At 39.1% G+C, this 22,442-nt stretch overlaps 1 pseudogene; it reads right to left on the minus strand.

Moving 5' to 3' along the window:
* Positions 3,767-10,756, minus strand: LOC107615203 (annotated as a pseudogene).

Genomic DNA, 22,442 nt, shown 5'->3' on the forward strand with positions numbered 1-22,442 from the left:
CTCACTCATGTCACTCTCATTTTTTTCTTTGAAATATTACTGACTTGAGTGTCAAAATACTTTTTTATAGTTATCCAACTCATCTGATGTTCTTTAGAGTTCGATGTATACCTCATTCGTGGAAAAGATAGGACATGTCTTCCCTTCTACGATGAGCTATCCCTTGGATAGACCATTTTATAGCAAGAATAATTAGTTTAAGTCAGATAAACAGATACTAAAAATACCCGGAATCATTAAATTTGTCTAATCCATCTATTTATATTTCTAATATAAATTGTAATATGAAAAATTAATCTTAAGGACCACCAATAAGATTTAATTATTAAAAGAGTTTTCTATTTGAATTATTAAAAAAGGTCTATTTAAAAAAGTATATAAGCAGAAAGACGAAAATTTTATTATAAATAGACAATAATACTCTTTTATTAGATTTTCCTATATTTCTCCTATCACAGGCTTGGTATGACAATTTTTTAAAAAAGTGTTTGCGTTTTTCAAAAGTAAAAACACTTTATTTGTATTTGATAAATAAAGAAGATTATGCGCTTGTATTTGTAGTTTTTTAAAGTTAACTTATGCTTGTCAAAATAAAAAAATTTAATATAATTTCATACACTAAAAATTCTGTATTTAGGAAGAAAGTAGGATAAGCTAATGTAAACAATCATTTTTCCTCTATCCTTTTATGAAATTTATCGATTTTTGGAAATACTTAGCACAATATAGAAAGATAAAGAAACATGCGACTATAGTGTGTGATTCTCGTAAATAGAACCAATTAATCACTAGACCAACTTGGTTAGATTTAGTTATCATAAGAACTTATTCATGTAATTAACAAGACCATAAATAAAAATAATAAATTAATACCCTTGTTAGCATAACTAATATTATTGAATATTTTAACAAGGAAAAAATTTAAGAAAAAAATTGAAATAAGTAATGTGATAAAACAAATATCATTAATATTAGAGAGATAATAATTAGTAATTATCTTATTTAACTTTATGAATATTTTCATGCATATAACATCTACAATTATATATTTATTATATTTAATATTTACTCAATTATTCAAATAGAAATTAAGAAACACAAAATAAAGAATCTTTGCATAATAATAAAATATTTTCGTTCAAATATACAATGAATGGATGGAATTTAATATAAATGAAGAAATTAATTTCTATTTTTCAACTTGTTAATTTTTTACAATAAATTTTATAAACATCTTTTCCCCATTTATGAAAAAAATCTTCTTATTTAATGTATTTTGACTTGAAAAAATTTATTCAAAATTTCTGTTTATTGTCCTTCCATATTTGCCATGAATTACGTCAACATTTTTTTGTTCTTTGTAGAACCATTATAAATAGGATGATTGAAAAAACTTGAAACATCACGGAGTTTGTTATTCTTATGTATTCTCTAAATAGTTTTAGGGCTAATGACTTCTTTCTCTTATCAATGCCATTCCAAGAATCGTTGCTTGGTATCAATGATTTTTCAACATTATATACAGAGATGATGATAATGATCATGACAAAATCAAATCACTTCAATAAAGTACCAAAAATTTCTATTATTATACTTGAGGAGGTAATTATTCATATGAATTTTCTTTAAATTTAAATTTTTTAGCTATACACAACATGTCGTATTACAAATAATATCTTGCCAGTGCCATGAACAAAATAAAATAGCTGGAACAATATGTATGACTTATGTTTTTTCTTTTGAATTCAAGATGTGTTGCAGCTGAAGGAGTCCTTGCAATTCATTATCTCAAGCATTACCTTTGGAGACCATCCCTTTGTCCCAGTACAATTTATGTTTTAATTAAGATAAATGTGATGGTGGTGGTGGTGGTGAAAGTGGTGGTGGAATTGTTGGAGGGAGGAGTAGATAATAATAAGTGAAGGTATAAAAATATACAGATAAAATTAGAATATAAAAATGAATTTAGATAATAGAGATAAAATTAAAATTTATTTTAGAAAAATGTTACAAGATTATCAGAATTTATTATTTTTTAGCTATCATTTTTAATTATAGCATCAATCTAATAATTCATTTAATTTGGTAATTTAACAACATATTTTAGTCTATATTTTTAAAGATCAATGCCTAGCTAATTAATAATTAAAAACAATAAATTCTGATAGCCTTCTAGTATATTCTTATTATTTTAAGTATTTAGGTAAAATTAGAAAGCATCTTTGATTAGCTGATGATGAACATGTGGCTAGAAATGGAAAAAGAAAATTTTCAATTTGTTTAGGCAAAGATTTTTCTCATATTTACATATATTTCTCATGCAACTATATTACGTGATAAAAAAAAATACATGAATATGCCAAATATGAAAGGGCAATTAATGAAAATTTAGAATAAATTTTCAAGTCCAACTATTACATTAAGTTCCTTCTATTCGTGGTATATTTTAATTATTTTTTGTTAAAATAACTTTAATGCATGATACAAGAATGTATTTATATGACTTGACTTTTATTTATAACTTGAGATATTGGTAATATATTATCAAGGCAAAGACTAACAAACATTTTGTTTAATTTTACATAAGGGATTTTGCAACACAATTTTCACGTACAATATTTAAGAATGGAAAATTGTGGTCGTTAGCAAAGATAGATGGATTCTTTTTTTGTTATCTTTTCATTAAATCGTTATGTGCATAGACAAAAAAAAAAAATCATGATGCACATGAATCATTTTTAGCATCTTGAAGCAAAATAATATTACCACTATCTCCAAATCTTCAAACTTAGATCCAATATTCGATCTCCACTGATTGAATCCGTTCATCATATATTACATCTTTGATAAAAAAGGAAATAAAATAAATTTCAAATAAAATGAAATCATTCATAAAATTATAAGCTTATAATTAAAGAATTATCATAATTGGTATACCTTACAATTTAATGAAAATACTTAGAACATGTGTACATAGCACCATAGTACACTACAAGAAAACCATAATTTTGCTACACTTTTAAAGCATGGCAAAAAGTGGAAAAAAGCATAGCAATAACTTTTCGGTAAGCTTTTTGAGCAACCAGCACGCTTTTGAAAGGGTCACATCTGCTAGTAGCTAGAGATATGACTACGCTTTAAAGCGTGGTGAAAAGTGGCTACTGTACGGAATAGTTACGCTTTCAAAGCGTGGCTATAAGTTTGTTAAGTTCAACTGTTTTTTTTAATCTTGAATAAATGACCATTTGTACCCATAAAAGATGAAAACGCTGACATATGTACCCACACTAGATCGAAACTAAACTTGTACCCACGCAAGATGCCCTCCGTGTGACAAAAGTACACTGTCTTTAGAGGGTTGGAGTGCTACGTAGGGTACTTTGTCACACGGAGGGTATCTTGTGTGGGTACAAGTTTAGTTTCGATTTAGTGTGGGTACATATATCAGTGTTTTCATCTTTTATGGGTACAAATGGTCATTTATTCTTTAATCTTCGTAATAAAACCTAACAAAATTCATAGATAATATAAAATTTAGACAATATGCAACCTTCATAACAATTTTAATTACTATTAACAATATAAAACCTTCATAAACTTGTACACCAAATATAGTGGTTGATAACATGACAAGCTCTAACAAAAAACCAAAGTCATAAACAACTACCCATAAATTTGTAATACATGCATTACAATTCCAATAACTATTACATTATCTATTTCCTTTACATACTCAACTACAAATATGAAACTTCATGATTACTAATCATCCATAACAAATATGAGGCTCACATGCCTCCATATTGTTTGAGCTAAAAGAGTTGATCTCCAAAAGGATAGGGTTTGTGATAAGGCCATATGTTGTAGGATCAATTTTTCGTAGATCCCCTCCATACATTAGGGGAGACTCTGCTATCACCCAAAGTATTATCTGTAAGTCAATACAACCAGTCAGTGTGTACTGATAATACATGTCACACATCAAAATTTGCATGACAATTTGGGAAAGCAACTTAATTGTGCTTTTACAAATACCTGTGTCTTTTGCTTTTCTAGATTGAGTCTATAATACCTGTGTGGACCTTCATTTACACTACCGGATTTTGATGATCATCAACATTACCATGAGTATCATTTATAAAATGAGTTTGTAGCAATTATCAATGATAGATGATTTTAAACATCTTTTGTATTTGTAAACAAACAGAATCAGTGAAGCAATAATATCTTCATATTAACAGAATAAATATGTTTGATGAGAATCCTCCATAGTTCTAGTGCTTTATGATTCGGGTATCTAACAAAAAGTAATTTCTATATAATACCAGGATCTGCTAGCTATCCAAATGGAAGCATGTCCAAATAGGCCAGGATTTCCCATTTAAGCCAGTTGCTCCTATCAGATTAGCAGTTGCAAAATTTCTGATTCAAAATTGAATAAACTAACTTTATTGTATAGCCAAGGATGGAGAAGCATCATTATTGAAAGGTAATATAAAGTGATACAATGCAAGCACCCAAACTGAAATAGAACAATTATTTAATAACCTCGTTACGTCAAAGTGACCTTTTACATCCCACCATGTATCCCATTCATCTCCTGTAATACGATACATGATGACCAGTCCAATGACATCCTTGGCCATGGCTGGTGTCACACTAGTTCCAAGAGACAAGGAACATACAATGGAGCGATCAAGCTTCCTTAGAACCTGAAATGACATGTCACATTGTAAATTGGTCAATGAATCTGCCAAGATATTTACTGATCAGGAGTAAAGGAAACTGCATAATACCTCTGATACATAGCTTATTTCACTTAAATCCAAGTCATCACCAAATACATAGTCATGTTTCACTGCAAGTATAAAACAAATTACTGGTTGCTAAATTTTAAATACCATTGAGTAATTTCTTCATACATGAATAAACAAATATAATCTTCTTTACCTTTTTTAATTCAGAGTATCCCCTAATTAGTACATAAAAAATAATCAATCTAATCTTCAAGATTTACTCAACTCTCTAACAAATGAAAACATAATCCATGGTTGACTATTTTAAAAGTGTGGCCAAAAGATAATCCTTTTCTTAATTTTAGTTGAACTAGAAGCTTTGAAATTTGATATATGAAATCACTGACTGAAAGTTATAGAACCACTAAAATATCAACTCTATCTCACTCTTCCTAAACAACAATCTCCCAAAAACAAATAGTACACATAGTGTATAGAAGAAAAGCTGATGCATTATATTGCTTAAATTTATCTGAGACATGAGTATGATGATATATCACATATATAAATTGACTATAAATTATATCTCAATTACCAAAATCAACACCCCATGAAGCATACTGCTCATAAAGGGATCTCAATAAAGCTTTCCCAGCTCCCAATGATGTACTCACACTCATGAAACCATGAGGCATCCATGCACAAGTCCTTGCTAGGATTGCTATCTCTTTGGCACCCCAAACTCGACCAGATTCTTGATAAGCACCTCCCTTATAAATTGAAAGAAGAGGAATTGAAGATCAGCAACAAAATTTAGCTTAAGGTAAAAACAACATTCCCAAATCTTTATCCAAGAAACTTAGCTGCCATGACCAACATTAGCTTAGAAAGAACAATGACTTATCTCTAAAAACAACATTCCCAAATCTAATTTTTTTTATATGCGCTATTGTGATTAAACTACAAATAGTAGTTAGATTAGTTGTTTACTGATTAACAATGCTTAGTTAAAGTAGTGATTAACTAGATTAGTAGTTTTTCTGGAGTTTAGGTAGGTTTCTAATGTTAGGTTAAATAGGCAGTAGAAATAAAATGAGAATGTAAATTAGTTTAATTTTTTATATTTAATGTAATTCTTAAGCTTTAGGTTAAAGGCCTAGTAATTTAGTTAAAAATCTAAGTCGTTCAAAATTTATTTAGTTTGGGTTGGTTAAAATTTTTAATAATTTAATTTAGTTTAATTTATTTAGAATTAATATATTTAGGGTTATTTAGGATTAATTATTTAGGATTAAATTATTAAAGATTAATTTATCAAATTATTGAATGTAGTTTAATTTTATTAAATTATTAATTTATTTAATGTAACTTGTGATGGTTCTAAAAGAAATTTTTTCATCATGGTACAACCACATCGATGTATTACCAGCATGAGGAAGCAGCATGGTATGACCCTAGATGACAAGATTATACCATACCTGCACATGGCCGGCTTAGCCCCCCTTGCGAGGCTCAACGACCACTAGTTTAGGTTGGATAAGCCACTGGTCAGTGCATTTGTAAAGCGGTGATAGCCCGAGACTCACACTTTTCATATGCCATTCGGAGAGTGCACGATTACACTTTAGGATGTTGCGTACCATTTAGGGCTTCCCATCGACGGACATTACATCAGCAGATACTTGATAGATTTCCAGCGGTTTATTGATGGCGGGAGACCTGCATGGGATTGGTTCCAGGAGTTGTTGGGTGTGTTGCCTTCGGCGGACTGCATCGACAAGTTCATGGTGAAGTGCTGATAGACCCATATTTTATGATATATTTTGTGCTCAATTTAAGTGATTTATTCAATCCTTCACCCACTTATTCATGTAAATTGTATGGTTTTACTTTCCCTTCCTTATTATGTGATATATGTGAAAAACACGTTTCCTATGCTTTAAAAATATTAATTTTAATTACCCTTTATTACCATTCGATGCCGTGATTTGTGTGTTAAGTATTTTCAGATCTCCTAAGGAAGGAATGGCTTAGAGGACAGGAAGGAAACATACAAAAATGAAATGAAAGCACAAAAATGGAGTTTTGAAGAAAAGGGCAGCGACGCGAACGCATGGACGACGCGGCCGCGTGCCCAGCGCGAAAAGGCACTGACACGAACGCGTGACTGACGCAGACGCGTGCCTTGAGCAGAACGTAAATGACGCGTACGCGTGACCGAAGCGAACACGTGATAAGAAAAACTCCCAGATGACGCGACCGCGTGACCCACGCGGACGCGTGACAGACGCCACGCACCAGAATCTGCAGAAAATGCCCCCAGCAATTTCTGGACCCTTTTTCAGCCCAATTCAGAATCCAGAAACACAGAATATAAGCCAGAGAATGGAGGAATCAAATAAGAAGAGAACATACATTCACTTTTGATATTTTAGATGTAGTTTTTAGAGAGAGAGAGGCTCTCTCCTCTCTCTTAGGTTTTAGGATTATGATTCTTCTTAAAGGATTTAGGACTTCAATTTCCTCTCAGGTTCAATATTCTTTTTACTTTATATTTCTCTTCTACTTCTAGATACTTTAATGCTTTTATTTGTTAATTACTTATGTTGCCAAATTGGCTTATGAACCATTCATGTTAGGATTTTCTTTATTTAATATAAATTGAGGTATTTCAGATTTATGATTCTTATTTAGCTTTTTATATTCTTGGCTTAAATTGATTAACTGGAGACTCTTGAGTTATCAAACTTATCGTGATTGATAATTGTTATTTTTGCTAATTGAATTGAATTCCACTAACTCTAGTCCTTTCTTAGGAATTGACTAGGACTTGAGAATCTAACTAATTAGTCCACTTGACTTTCCTTTGCTTTAAAAAAGGTTAACTAAGTGGGATTAAAACTCAATTCTCATCACCATCGATAAGGATAACTAGGATTGGAATTCCGAATTTTCATACCTTGCCAAGAGTTTATTTAGATATTAATTTATTAATTCCTGCAATTTATTTTCCTTGTTCAAAACTTTTAAAACCCAAAATTCTACCTTTTCCATAGCTAATAATAAGTCATACCTCCCTGCAATTCCTTGAGAAGATGACCCGAGGTTTGAATACTTCGGTTTATAAATTCTATTGGGTTTGTTACTTGTGACAACCAAACGTTTGTACGAAAGGATTTTCTGTTGGTTTAGAAACTATACTTATAACGCGATCACTTTTATTCTTTACCGATAGGAAATCAATTCGTCAAAATGGCGCCGTTGCCGGGGAATCGCAAACGTGTGCCTTATTATTGGTTATTGTAAATATTTTTCTTTTACTTGTTTATTTGTTTTTGTTTTTCCCTTTTATTTCTATTAGCTACTATGAATTCTCACCCCTCTCGCTTTGAGTTTGGTTCTAAATTTGTTGAAAGGAGTGGAAGCTATAACAGGAATATGCATCAAGGTCTAAGCAATCAAAGATGGATGGAGCCAAGAGGATCTGATCAACCCTTTAGGCAACAACACCCTCCAAGATATCATGGGCAAGGACCACTCTACAATGCATACCAAGCTGATAGATATGGTGGACCCCCTTGTAATTACCAACAAGCCCCACCCTATGCTTATAGACCATCCTCTCAACGCAGCTTTGAACCACCACACTCACAAGTTCCTTTTCACCATTCACCATCGTATGACCCTTATCTACCACAATCCCAATCCAATTACTCCCAAGAACTACCATATTCTTATTATGAACCCTCTCTCCCAACCAATGAATCCTCATATCCACCCCAATCTCCAATGAATGACAACCTTCGTGTTCTTCTTCAAGGGCAAGCGAAGATGCAAAGGGACGTACTGGAACTCACTACTGCCTTAACCGAGGTAGTAAATATAATAGCTTCCCGACATCTGAGCACTTAGAGTACTCCCATGGCTACATGTGGAGAATCAAAAGAAGAGCGTAGCATGAAGGAGACACTAAAAACTTCGGTGGACAATGAAGAGCATAGATTTGTATTGGAACAAGTGGAGGAAGCCATAATAGTTGTAGAGGAAGAGGTGGTTGAAGATTTAGGGGATGCTGAACCTCCATGGGAATCGAGAACTGTAAAGGATTCCGCCGAGAAGTTCGAATTTGATGTCAAGGAGGATAGTGCACAACCTCCAAAGCATATACCTTGTGAAAAATTGGACGGAACAGACCAAGAAGTTGATTACATAGGCAATGATGATCATGAATTAATCTCTCCTAGTCACAAACTCACATCCGCAACTGAACTCCTTGAGCTTGAAGAGCCTTATCCAAGTGAAAACGAAGATGATGTCGAGGTAGATTTCTCTCAACCTCCAATGTATGACTTGAGTGACGAGGAAGACATAGAAGACTTTGATCAAGATTCAGTTGCAGTTGAAGAATTTTGCAAAGAAGTGGAGGAATTCACAGAAGAATACAAGAGAGTAGAGCTTACAGAACCACTGGAAACACCTATCCCAAGGCCATTACCACCTAATACAAGCTTCAAGTGGGTACAATCCTTAACCTTTGTCTTTACTTTTCCACTTGAATATGGTTTGCTTGAAACAGATGGCCAGCTTAGAGCTCTCTACAGCTTTAAGAGTAAGAGAGAAATGGCTCGTACTCAGAGCTGGTGTGCAAGATTCAATAAGGTTCCACGCTTCAATTCGAAGTGCACGGATTGGTATCAAGTTCAATTGAATGGGTCTCGGAAGACGTTTGGTCATTTTGGTGAGAATACAATTTCTAAACCGCCCGGATGGAAGAATATAGATCAAGACAAAGACGGATTTCAAAGCAAAGTTTGGGATCCTGGAATCTATTCTGACATTCGTCACCCCGGGAGCCTGAGAATTTGTTTAAAGCTGCTCAGAAGCTTTACATGCCTAGTTTGGGACTCCGGAGGCTGTTGGCGTTCCAAACATTGGTGGAGATTTCTGGATGAATTCAAGCATAAGCCACCATAACAGGAAACTCATCAAATGTCCAACTTAAGGACTTTAACTAAAAGTGCTAGGTGGGAGACAACCCACCATGGTATGATCGTTTCTCTTTTTCAATTTTATTTCGTGTTGTTTGTTTTTATTGTATTTTATTTCCATTGAACCTGGAGTTATTCATAGCATCTACATTAGCATTGCATAATTGCATAATTGCATAAAAAAAGAGAGAAATCACGCCACACGAGTGCGCAGGCCACGCGTGGGCGTGAGAAGGAAATCAGCGTAAAGATCCAATGCCCAGAAAGTTGGGCTGGAATCGTGTGGCTGTTGTGCGTTTAGCACAAATGGCCCACGCGTTCGCGTCAATGCAAAACACTCATCCCACGCGAAAGCGTGAGCGACGCGTCCGCGTCGCATGGATATTATGGCCCCCTAAATGGAGACAGAGAGTTGCGCTGAAACGACGCTGGAAGTGTACGTCTAGCACAATTTTCAGTGACACGGTCGCGTGCCTCACGCGTCCGCGTCACCCATCTTTTACCCAACCCACGCGATTGCGTCAATCACGCAACCGCGTCGAACCCATTTCACCCTAGTCACGCGATCGCGTGCCCCACGCGTTCGCGTGGATTTGAATCCACTAACCCCAAGTCACGCGAACCCTAACCCCATCGCGTCACCCATACCCCCTTCTCCTTCTCTTCTCCGCAACCCCTCCCTCCTCTGCCACCCAACCACCAACACTTCCAGTCACCACCGCGCCATCCCCACCACCGCACCCCATCGCCGAAAACCACCCTCTCTCTCCTTCTCTTCTTTCTTTTCTTCCTCCACCACTCCCAACCTTCCCTCTCACCCACCGCCGCCCTCCTCCGCCACTGCCCCCCACCGCGGCCAACTTCAGACCGCCTTTTCCCACAACTGACCACCACCATAACATCACCACCCTCGCCCCCTTCCTCCTTACCTCCCTCCACCATTAACCATAACCCGAAGCTCCCTGCCACCGCCCCAGCTCCACCACCGCGCCACCGTGCTCCCTCCCAGCGCCACCGCGTCACCACCACCATCTCTCTACCCTCTTCTCTGTTCCATACATTTGTACTTCTACACACCAGGTTCTGCCATGCTGCGATTCCTCTTTTCGATTCCTTAGTTAGTTTTTCAATTTTTGTTCAGAATAGGATAGTTAGAGATGCATGTTTGTAGTGGATTTTAGGTGGTTAGGTAGCTAGGATGTGGTTAGTGGATTTAGGCCTGATAATTGCGCTGTTCTTGCTACTTGTTTTATCTATTTCGCAATTCTGATTTTGCTGTGATGCTCATACTGTTCATATGCTGTTCTTTCATGTTTCATGCTGCTGTTAAGACTGTTCTTTACTGTTCCTACTGTTTGTGACTCTTTGCAGCAATATTTTTTTCATATGAACTGTTTTTCTCGCTGTTTATTACTCGGGAACACCCAATTTTAGCCGGAATGCTGCCCAATTTTCTGAAAATTATTTTCATGTATTGAGTTTGGAAATTTCATATTTTGCCTTACCTGGCTACAACCACACCAATTCATGACTGCCCGGGCTAGCATTATTATTCATTTTGATCCCCTAGTTAATAATTTGCACTATTGATAATTTCATGTTAATTTTGCAACTTTTCTATCCTTCTGAATTATCATCAATAACCTGATATTTTTGCTTGATTATGAGTTGATTATTCTTTAAATTTGTGAATTTAGTGTTACCTAGGAAACATTATCATGCCACTTACTTTTTCTAACTCAAGGCATGATTATTGTTTTTCTTAATTAACATGAATTCTACCTATATTATATTTTGGATTGTGATTTTTCATCTTTGATTTTTTAACTCACATACAGTCCAAAATGTACATATATTCAACTCATTTCATAACTCTACTGCTCGTTTGCCTTTATGCTTAAATTGCTATAAATCCTATTTGCCTACTCGTTTTCCTGCTTTTGTTCTTTAATTATATCCTGCAATTTCTGCTTTTCAGGATGTCTGACCCTCAACGCAAAGGAAAAGGCAAAGCAACCGCTGGAAAACGAAAAAGAGGCGAATTCTCTATGTCCATCCTGGACATTTTGCATGATGACTCCTGGCGGGAAAAGCACTTTACCCCGCAGGAGAAGGCTGACCAGCTCTTCACTACCAATGATCCAGTTAAATTTGCAAACAGATACTGTAAGCTAAAGTATCCAGTGTTTGCCATTTCCAGGAACCTGTACCTGGAGAGAACTCTAAAAATTCCAGAAGAACTATAGCATTACACCTCCGAACAGATAAAACAGAGAGGCTGGTTCTTCTTGGGGAGAAACTTGACAGAGATCAATGCTTCCTGGGTTAGAGAGTTTTACTGCAACTATTTCAAGACTTCCCTGGATGCAGTGCACCTCAGAGGGAAACAGATTTTGGTCACTGAGGAAGCCATTGAGGACATCCTCCACCTTCAGCCTAAATCAGATCAGCCTGACGGTTACCAAAAGGCTGAAGAGGATATGCGCTTTATGAGATTTGACTGGGATGCTGTCAAGCAGAGAATAGCCCTTGATCCTACTATCCCATGGGTCATGGGAAAGAACACAGTGATACCTAAGGTAATCAAGATGATTTACCTAAATGATGAGGCTCGGCTCTGGCACCAGATTCTGAGCAACTATGTGATGCCGAGCACTCATGAGACAGAGCTACCCGCTGCTATGATCACCCTCATCTGGTGTGTGATGGAGGGTAAGGACCTGTATCTTCCACGATTCATCCGGTATTACATGGCCAGGGTCCATGTCAGAGGCACCCTCCCTTTCCCTTATCTGGTCACCCAGCTAGGCCGTCGAGCTGACGTGCCTTGGGAGCTTGTTGATGAAAACCCACCTGCTGCGGACTGCAAGAAGATTATCCCTCACAGCAGGAAGTTTTAGGCTTTGGGCCACAGACCCCCATTCCTCACCGCTTCTGATGAGACTGCCACACCTTCGGCTACCCCTTCCTCATCCACTGCTGCACCAGCTACCACCACTGCACCTCCACCTGCCTCAGAGCCCATTTACTGTAAGACCCGGTTAATGAACAGCTAATTAACCCATAAATGAGAATTTATTCTAGAAAGCCAAAAATGTTATTTTTATGGCTAAATATGATAGAGGAGATTGAGACGAGAGTTTCGGTACCAATTTTATAGAAATCGGACCAAGATTGGACCAAACGGGCCAAACCGGTCCAACCGGACCCAAAGTGGGCCCTTGGCCCAACTAAACTAAACCAAAACCCTAGTTTTCAGCACTCTTTCTCCTCACAACACACAAACACACGCTGAAAATTAAGATGGAGGGGGGAAGAACACTCTCTCAAGTTCTCTCCCTTGGTTGATCTTCAAACCACCATAACTTTTGATCTAGAGCTCCGATTGCTGTACCGTTTGCGGCCACGCGTTCACCGCGGAGAGCTCTACAAAACCCATACAATCAATCTTGAGGTAAGCCACGTTTTGCTCTTCGAAATTCCAGCCCTTGTTTTCGAGTTTCATGGGTGAAATGTTGAGATTGATGCCTTGATTGTGTGATATATGAGAAATGCATGTTGTGATATATGCTTGATGAATGATTGAGGTTGAATTGATGGGTGATACCATGTTGATGGTGAGTATGATATTGATTATGTATAATGATGGTTGATTGGAAATGATATTATTGGAAATTGGGGATGGATGGGATGTATGACATGATATTGTGTTTGTCCTTTAGCCATTTGATTGAGAAGTGTTAAAATGGTTGGATGTGGTTTTGGAAATTTTGGTAAAGTGTCAATGTGTGAGTTGAGGATGGCTTGTTATTGATTTTGGTACATTTTGAATGATTTGAAAGAAAAGGGTTGAAATTGGCATGTTTTGATTGATTTTGAAAAGAGTTGAAAGTGGCTTGTTTTGAAAATGGCACTTTGTGGTTTTGTATGAAAATATGATTTTTGGGCATACTTTGACGGGACATAACCTAGAGTACGGATGTCTGATTTGTGCCAAATCTGTTTAGAAATGAAATTGGATCCGGGATGTCAATGCCGTTCGAAGAACGGGGGAAAAATGATTTAAAATGAGAGAGTTATGACCGTCGGAAGATTGGGGGTTGAATCTGTGAATTTTGCAGCTTTTAACTTAGAAAATTTTTAGCAGAATAACCCTCCGCGCATAGGCGCACTTGGCGCGTGCGCGCCATTCTTCTAGGAAGCACCATCCACGCGTGCGCGTGGTGTCGCGGGCGCGTCGATGCGCTGCGCCATATGCCCAGCTATTTTCCAGAGAGTTGTGCCAGAATTGTGCCAGTTTTGTGCCTGGACGCAAGAGCACCCACGCGCACGCGTGGCTGACGCTTGCGCGCCGTTTGGATATTTTTCAACTCGCGCGTTCGCGCGTATGACGCTTGCGCGTCGATGAGTTTTTGGCCATCCGCACGTGCGCATGGAGTGCGCGTACGCGTGGCCCTGTTTTCATCCTAAAGTTGATTTTTGAGTTTTAAAAGCCAAATTTCATACTTCTAAGCCTCCGATCTCACCACTTATGTCTTAAATCATTATGATATGCCTAGCATGAGAAAAAGGGCTAGTGAATGTGGTAACTTGCGAGTGAAGCAAGGGAAAATGGATGATCATTGAGGATCAAGATGATTATGTGAGGTGCGGTGGATGGCGGTGGAAGTGTAGCTGTTACCGTGCTGGGGACCTCTGGTTCTCACCCATGCGGATTTTATGGTTTTCAGATGCAGGACGCGAGGCTTCTCGTTAAGGCATGCTGGGGACTTCTGGATTAGCGAAGATCCTTGTTCTCGGGACTCTGTTTTGGTTTATATATCTTGTTTAGATACTTTTATCTCCATTAAATAATACAAACTATGATGACTCTTCTTATAGGAGGTTTTGGAGAATAGGTTTCTGTATTTGTGTCCCTTTGGGTTTCCTTTGGGGTTTTCCTTATTTTATTATATGTATATATTGCTATGCTCGGACCGGTTATCTTCGCAGCCGGATTTTGAGTCTTGATATTCCTGTTTTTGACCCTCCTTTGTATATATATATATGATCTCGCGTTAGCTTATCCCTGTTCGTTACGTTATCGATCGGAGTGTTGCGTTTTCGAGTTACGGTTTTTGTTTACCCCTTTTTCTACAAGGCTCCTAGTTATAATCAATTATTCATACTACTATACGTACTAAATTTTTGTTTTAGAGGTCGTAATACCTTGCCATCTCTCAATTATGACTTAAGCATAAGACTCTGTATGGTAGGGTGTTACATTATGGTATCAGAGCAGTTCGTTCCTGTAGAGCCTGAGGAATGGACTGACTATGTTTCTGTGCATTCTCTGTATATGTGTCATGTGCTGTTAGTATATCTGCTTGATATAATTGGCATAAACGTTCATGAGCATGCATTTGGGACTTTGAAGCACTAGACTTCCGATATTGAGACTGATCAACTTAATATCGATTGTTTGGTGTGTATAGGAACCAGATGGCGCCTCGTGGACGCGGTAGAGGCCGTGGGAGAGGTCATACGAATGCTCGTGCGCCAGGGATTAACCCTAATGACCCGTGAATTTTATGACTGCGCTGGAGAACATGGCTGCTACTATGCAAGCCACTGCTGAGGCTCTTGGCCAACAGATGAACAACCACGGTAATGACGGAGGTGGAGTTCAAGGCCCGATGACACTGGCGAACTTTTTGAAGGTTAATCCCCCGAAGTTCAAGGGAACTACTAGCCCGACTGAGGCCGATACATGGTTTCAGGCTATAGAGCGAGCACTACGAGCACAGGTGGTGCCTGAAGGACAGCGTGTTGAGTTTGCTACCTATTTGCTCACTGGTGAAGCGTCGCATTGGTGGCAAGGTATCCGACGCCTCCTGCAGCAGGGTGATGATTATATCACCTGGAATGTCTTCCAAGAGGAGTTCTATAAGAAGTACTTTCCGACTTCTGCTAGGACGGCCAAGGAGCTTGAATTGTTGCAGCTGAAGCAGGGTATTATGTCCGTATCTGAGTATACTGACAAGTTTGAGGAGCTGTTCAGATTCTCTCGTATGTGTCAAGGGACTCCGGTGGAATATGAGGAATGGAAGTGTGTTAAGTACGAAGGAGGACTCCGAGCGATATTTTCAGTTCAGTGGGACCAATGGAGATTAGGATTTTCTCCGAGTTGGTGAACAAGTGTAGGGTTGCTGAAGAGTGTGTGAAGAGGGCAGCCACTGAGAAAGGAAGTCACAAAGGATCATTTCCACAGAACCGAGGGAAGAGTTTTGCACCTAGAGGTCCGCCTTTCAAGAAGGGAGGTTCCTTTAGGAGGCCCAACAACAACAACTCCCAAGGGAAAAGGTTTGGGAAGCAGCTTCAGAATGATCAAGCTTGTACTAGGTGTGGAAGTCACCATCCGGGAGTACCATGCAAGGCCGGATGGGGTTTGTGCTACAATTGTGGAAAGGCGGGGCATAAAGCTGCAAGTTGTCTGGAGAAGCAAAAGCAAGGTGCTGGGAAGGCACAACAGACTGGTCGGGTGTTCACCACCTCAGCTGTGGGTGCAGAGGGATCCGAGACACTCATTCGAGGTAACTGTGAAATGGCTGGTCAAATTTTAAATGCTTTATTTGATTCGGGAGCATCGCATTCATTCATTGTATTTGAGAAAGCCCATGAGTTAGGATTGAAGATTGTGACCTTAGGTTATGACTTAAAAGTGTATAATGCTACCCATGAAGCCATGGTAACTAGGCTAGGATGCCCGAAAGTTTTGTTTAGGTTCAAGCAGCGTGATTTTGTCCATAATTTAATCTGCTTACCGATGACCGGTCTTGATCTTATCTTGGGATTGGACTGGTTATCTGAGAACCATGTCCTGCTTGATTGTTCTACAAAGTCGGTGTACTTTATGCCGGAAGATACAGACGGGCCGGTCGTGGTGAATAATTATTACTTGACTTCGATGATGGTGAACTGTTCTGGAATCGAATGTCAAGGTATCCTGTTGTTAACCGCTGGTGTTTCGGGTGATGATCAGAGGTTGGATCAGATTCCGATAGTGTGTGAGTTTCCGGAAGTGTTTCCCGATGATATTGAGAAATTTCCACCTAACCGAGAGGTCGAGTTTGCTATTGAATTGGTGCCTGGGGCGGGACCAATCTCAAGTGCTCCTTATAGGATGTCACCGTTAGAGATGGCCAAGCTAAAGTCTCAGTTAGAGGAATTGTTGGGTAAGAACTTTATCCGACCAAGTGTTTCCCCGTGGGGTGCTCCAGTGTTACTGGTAAAGAAGAAAGATGGAAGTATGCGACTCTGTGTGGATTACAGGTAGCTGAACAAGGTCACCATAAAGAATAAGTACCCATTGCCGAGGATTGAAGATCTCATGGATCAGTTACAAGGAGCTGGGGTTTTCTCTAAGATCAATTTGCGATCCGGTTATCACCAGATAAGGGTGAGGGGTGAGGATATCCCTAAGACTGCTTTCAGGACTCGTTATGGTCATTACGAGTACACTGTAATGTCCTTTGGGTTGACGAATGCTCCTGCGGTATTCATGGATTACATGAATAGAGTGTTCCGTCCGTTTCTGGATAAATTCGTTGTTGTCTTCATTGACGACATCCTGATTTACTCCAAGACTGAAGAAGAGCATGCGGAACACTTGAGGACCGTGTTGCAGATTTTAAAGGAGAAGAAACTCTATGCGAAACTGTCTAAGTGTGAGTTCTGGAAGAGTGAGGTGAAGTTTTTGGCTCACGTGGTGAGTAAGAAGGGAATAGCCGTAGATCCAACCAAGGTAGAAGCTGTGATGGATTGGAAGCAACCAACCACAGTAACTGAGATAAGGAGTTTTCTGGGTTTAGCTGGCTATTACCGAAGATTCATCAAAGGCTTTTCGCAATTGGCCTTGTCATTGACAAAGTTAACTCGCAAAGACACTCCGTTTGTTTGGACTCCTAAGTGCGAGGAGAGCTTTCAGGCATTGAAGGAAAAGTTGACCACTGCACCTGTGTTGGTGTTACCTGAGCCGAACGAACCATTTGAGGTGTACTATGATGCCTCACTAAAGGGTCTAGGATGCGTGCTGATGCAGCATCATAATGTGGTGGCGTATGCCTCACGACAGTTGAGACCTCATGAAGTTAGTTACCCTACGCACGATCTGGAACTCGCTGCGGTCGTGTTTGCCTTGAAGGTATGGAGGCATTATCTCTATGGGGTTAAGTTCCAAGTCTTCTCCGATCACAAGAGCTTGAAATACCTCTTTGATCAGAAAGAGCTTAATATGAGGCAAAGGAGGTGGATGGAATTATTGAAAGACTACGACTTTGAGTTGAATTACCATCCGGGAAAGGCAAATGTAGTGACGGATGCGTTAAGTCGGAAGTCGTTATATGCGGCTTGGATGATGCTTCAAGAGGAGAAGTTGCTCAAGGGATTCGAGAGTCTAAAAATTGGTGTTCGAGAAGTATCTGGAACCTTGTGTTTGAGCCGATTAGAAATCTCGAGTGACTTTAAGTCCGAACTCCTAAAGGCTCATGAAAATGATGAAGTGTTATGGAAGGTGTTACCAGCTATCGAGCAAGGAAAACAGTGGAGAGTGTCGGAAGAAAAAGATGGGTTATGGAGATTCAAGGGTAGGATCATTGTGCCGGATGTTGGTACTTTGAGGCAAGATATCTTAAAGGAGGCACACAAAAGCGGATTCTCCATTCACCCGGGAAGTACTAAGATGTACCATGATTTAAAGGCGATGTTTTGGTGCCCGAGTATGAAGAATGATGTGGCGGAATATGTTTCAAAGTGCTTAACTTGTCAAAAGGTAAAGATTGAACATCAAAGACCTTTCGGGATGTTGCGACCTTTAGAGGTTCCGCAATGGGTTACCATGCGAGCATCGGAATGGCTCCGTATGAGGCATTGTATGGGAGGAAATGTCAATCTCCGCTATGTTGGTATGAAGCTGGAGAGAAAGGCTTGTTGGGGCCGGACATGATAGCTGAGACCACTGAACAAGTTAAGAAAATCCGAGATAGGATGCTTACGGCGCAGAGTCGCCAGAAGAGTTACGCCGATCGGAGGCGGAAGCCCTTGGAATTTGAGGAAGGAGATCATGTTTTCCTTAAGGTTACTCCGACCACAGGAGTAGGTAGAGCGATTAAAGCAAAGAAGTTGAATCCTCGATACATTGGTCCATTTCAGATCCTGGAGAGGATTGGGCCGGTGGCATATCGGGTGGCTCTACCACCTCATCTTTCGAACTTGCACGATGTGTTTCACGTGTCGCAGCTTCGGAAGTACACCGCTGATGTTAGCCATGTGTTAGAACCTGAATCAGTTCAGTTAAGGGAAGATTTGACGCTTCCAGTGACTCTAGTCAGAATTGATGATACTAGTATCAAACGGTTGCGTGGAAAAGAGGTTTCATTAGTCAAAGTGGCGTGGAGTTGAGGCGGTGTTGAGGAACACACTTGGGAACTTGAGTCGGAGATGCGAACGGATTATCCGCACTTATTCTCAGGTAATTGAATTTGAATTTTGTGGGCAAAATTCCTAATTAGGTGGGTAGAATGTAAGACCCGGTTAATTAACAGCTAATTAACCCATAAATGAGAATTTATTCTAGAAAGCCAAAAATATTATTTTTATGGCTAAATATGATAGAGGAGATTGAGATGAGAGTTTCGGTACCAATTTTATAGAAATCGGACCAAGATTGGACTAAACGGGCCAAACCGGTCCAACCGGACCTAAAGTGGGCCTTTGGCCCAACTAAACTAAACTAAAACCCTAGTTTTCAGCACTCTCTCTCCTCACAACACACAAACACATGCTGAAAATTAAGATGGAGGGGGGAAGAACACTCTCTCAAGTTCTCTCCCTTGGTTGATCTTCAAACCACCATAACTTTTGATCTAGAGCTCCGATTGCCGCACCGTTTATGGCCACGCGTTCACCGCGGAGAGCTCTACAAAACCCATACAATCAATCTTGAGGTAAGCCATGTTTTTTTATTCGAATTTCCAGCCTTGATTTCGAGTTTCATGAGCAAAAATGTTGAGATTTGAAAATGGCACTTTGTGGTTTTGTATGAAAACATGGTTTTTGGGCATACTTTGACGGGACATAACCTGGACTACGGATATCTGATTTGTGCCAAATCTATTTAGAAATGAAATTGGATTCGGGATGTCCATGCCGTTCGAAGAACGGGTGAAAAATGATTTAAAATGAGAGAGTTATGACCGTCGGAAGATTGGGGGTTGAATCTGTGAATTCTGCAGCTTTTAACTTAGAAAATTTTTAGCAGAATAACCCTCCGCGCGTAGGCGCACTTGGCGCGTGCGCGCCATTCTTCCAGGAAGCACCATCCACGCGTGCGCGTGGTGTGCGTGGGCGCGTCGATGCGCTGCGCCATATGCCCAGCTATTTTCCAGAGAGTTGTGCCAGAATTGTGCCAGTTTTGTGCCTGGACGCAAGAGCACCCACGCGCACGCGTGGCTGACGCTTGCGCGCCGTTTGGATATTTTTCAACCCGCGCGTTCGTGCGTATAACGCTTGCGCGTCGATGAGTTTTTGGCCATCCACGCCGGTTTAGTTTGTTTATAAGCTTTGATATTATCTGGAGGAAGTTCTAGGATTGCCTTCGGCTTTCCTCTATTATTATGTATTATATATGTGGAAGCTGTTACCGTGCTGGGGACCTCTGGTTCTCACCCATGCGGATTTTGTGGTTTTCAGATGCAGGACGCGAGGCTTCTCCTTAAGGCATGCTGGGGACTTCTGGATTAGCGAAGATCCTTGTTCTCGGGACTCTGTTTTGGTTTATATATCTTGTTTAGATACTTTTATCTCCATTAAATAATACAAACTATGATGACTCCTCTTATAGGAGGTTTTGGAGAATAGGTTTCTGTATTTGTGTCCCTTTGGGTTTCCTTTGGGGTTTTCCTTATTTTATTATATGTATATATTGCTATGCTCAGACCGGTTATCTTCGCAGCCGGATTTTGAGTCTTGATATTCCTGTTTTTGACACTCCTTTGTATATATATATGATCTTGCGTTAGCTTATCCCTGTTCGTTACGTTATCGATCGGAGTGTTGTATTTTCGAGTTACGGTTTTTGTTTACCCCTTTTTCTACAAGGCTCCTAGTTATAATCAATTATTCATACTACTATACGTACTAAATTTTTGTTTTAGAGGTCGTAATACCTTGCCATCTCTCAATTATGACTTAAGCATAAGACTCTGTATGGTAGGGTGTTACATTTACCACCTCGTGCACCGCCTATTTCAGCAGCTGGACCAAATAGAGCGCCGCAACCGGCGGCGATATGAGAGATCTGAGCGTCGCAACAAGCGACGCTATGAGCACCTCAAGTTGATGATCCGATCTGACGGCGACATCCCCTCCGAACCTGACACACCATCAGAGCCATCTGAGGAGGAGGCGGATGAGCATGAGGAGGAGACACATGCATAGAGAGAGGCTGAGTAGGCAGGACCAGAGCAGGCTGTGCCACAGCATGTGGAGCCACACCAGATCCAGGCCGCAGACCCAGATATTCCTCTACAGTCAGCACCTCCATTGCAGCAGACAGATCCTCCTACACTTATCCAGTCTGCAGACCTTCAGGCTTCCACAGAGACACCAGCAGCCCATCCTTCCGGTGATGACACTTCTTCACACCCAGCTTGAGTGAGCATCGAGGACGATGCTATATTTTAAGTGTGGGGAGGTCGCCATCTCTGGCCTATCTTTTTGGTGAACCACTACAGACTCTTTCTTATCTTATTTTGTTTAATTTTCTGTATTTTTATCTTTATTTTTATTTTTCAGTACTTACACATTGTTCTTTTGTTGTATTTCTACTTTATTTTCGCATTTTGCACTTTAGTTTATATCTTAGACATTTAGTTTAGTTTGCAATTCTAACTTATTAGTTATAGAATATGTGGATTAATTAGTATAGTTTACCCATTTAGCATATAATAGTTTGGTTTAATTGAAAATAAAAGGAAGTAAACTAGAGACTTTAACAGAATCAAACATCCACACACCTTGTATATATAGCATAACATGTTAGTTAGTTAACAACATTTCATCAAGGAGGAACACTAAGATTTTAAAAAGCCACCCTAAGATTTACATTGAGAATAATGGGAACTCTTGATTTCTACTTGCATGACATACATAACTGATATATGATTTTTTGAGCTGGAGAACACACAGCCTGTGAGTTTTGAGCTTAATTGTATGGTTACATTCAAACCATAAATTTCATTCCTGTGTGTTTTGCCCTTCTTTTTCATTCTGGTGTTCTTTTCTTTGTTTTAATTTATATGTCCAATATAGAATATAGATACATAACAAGAGATGATTGAGGCCATCATTTGAATTTTTCCTCACTTATCCCAAATTAGCCTACCTTTTACATCACCCTTGTTAGTCCCCTTGAGCTTTTTAGTCCCCTCTTGTTCTATAACCACATTACTAGCCTTAAGCAGAAAGACAAAATAAAAATCCCAAGCCGAATCCTTGGTTAGCTTAAGATAGATATTGTGTACAATCTAAGTGCGGAAAATTTTATGGGAACATGGGATGATAGAAACAAAGTAGGAATTTAAATAGAATAAGTTGTTTCAAAAACAAAACTTGGGAAGCATGCTCATGTGAAATCAAAACAATTGAATTATCATGTGCATTAATGATTCTAAAAAGAATA

This window comes from Arachis ipaensis, chromosome B09 (assembly GCF_000816755.2).
Source record: "Arachis ipaensis cultivar K30076 chromosome B09, Araip1.1, whole genome shotgun sequence".
Classification (NCBI taxonomy): Eukaryota; Viridiplantae; Streptophyta; class Magnoliopsida; order Fabales; family Fabaceae; genus Arachis; species Arachis ipaensis.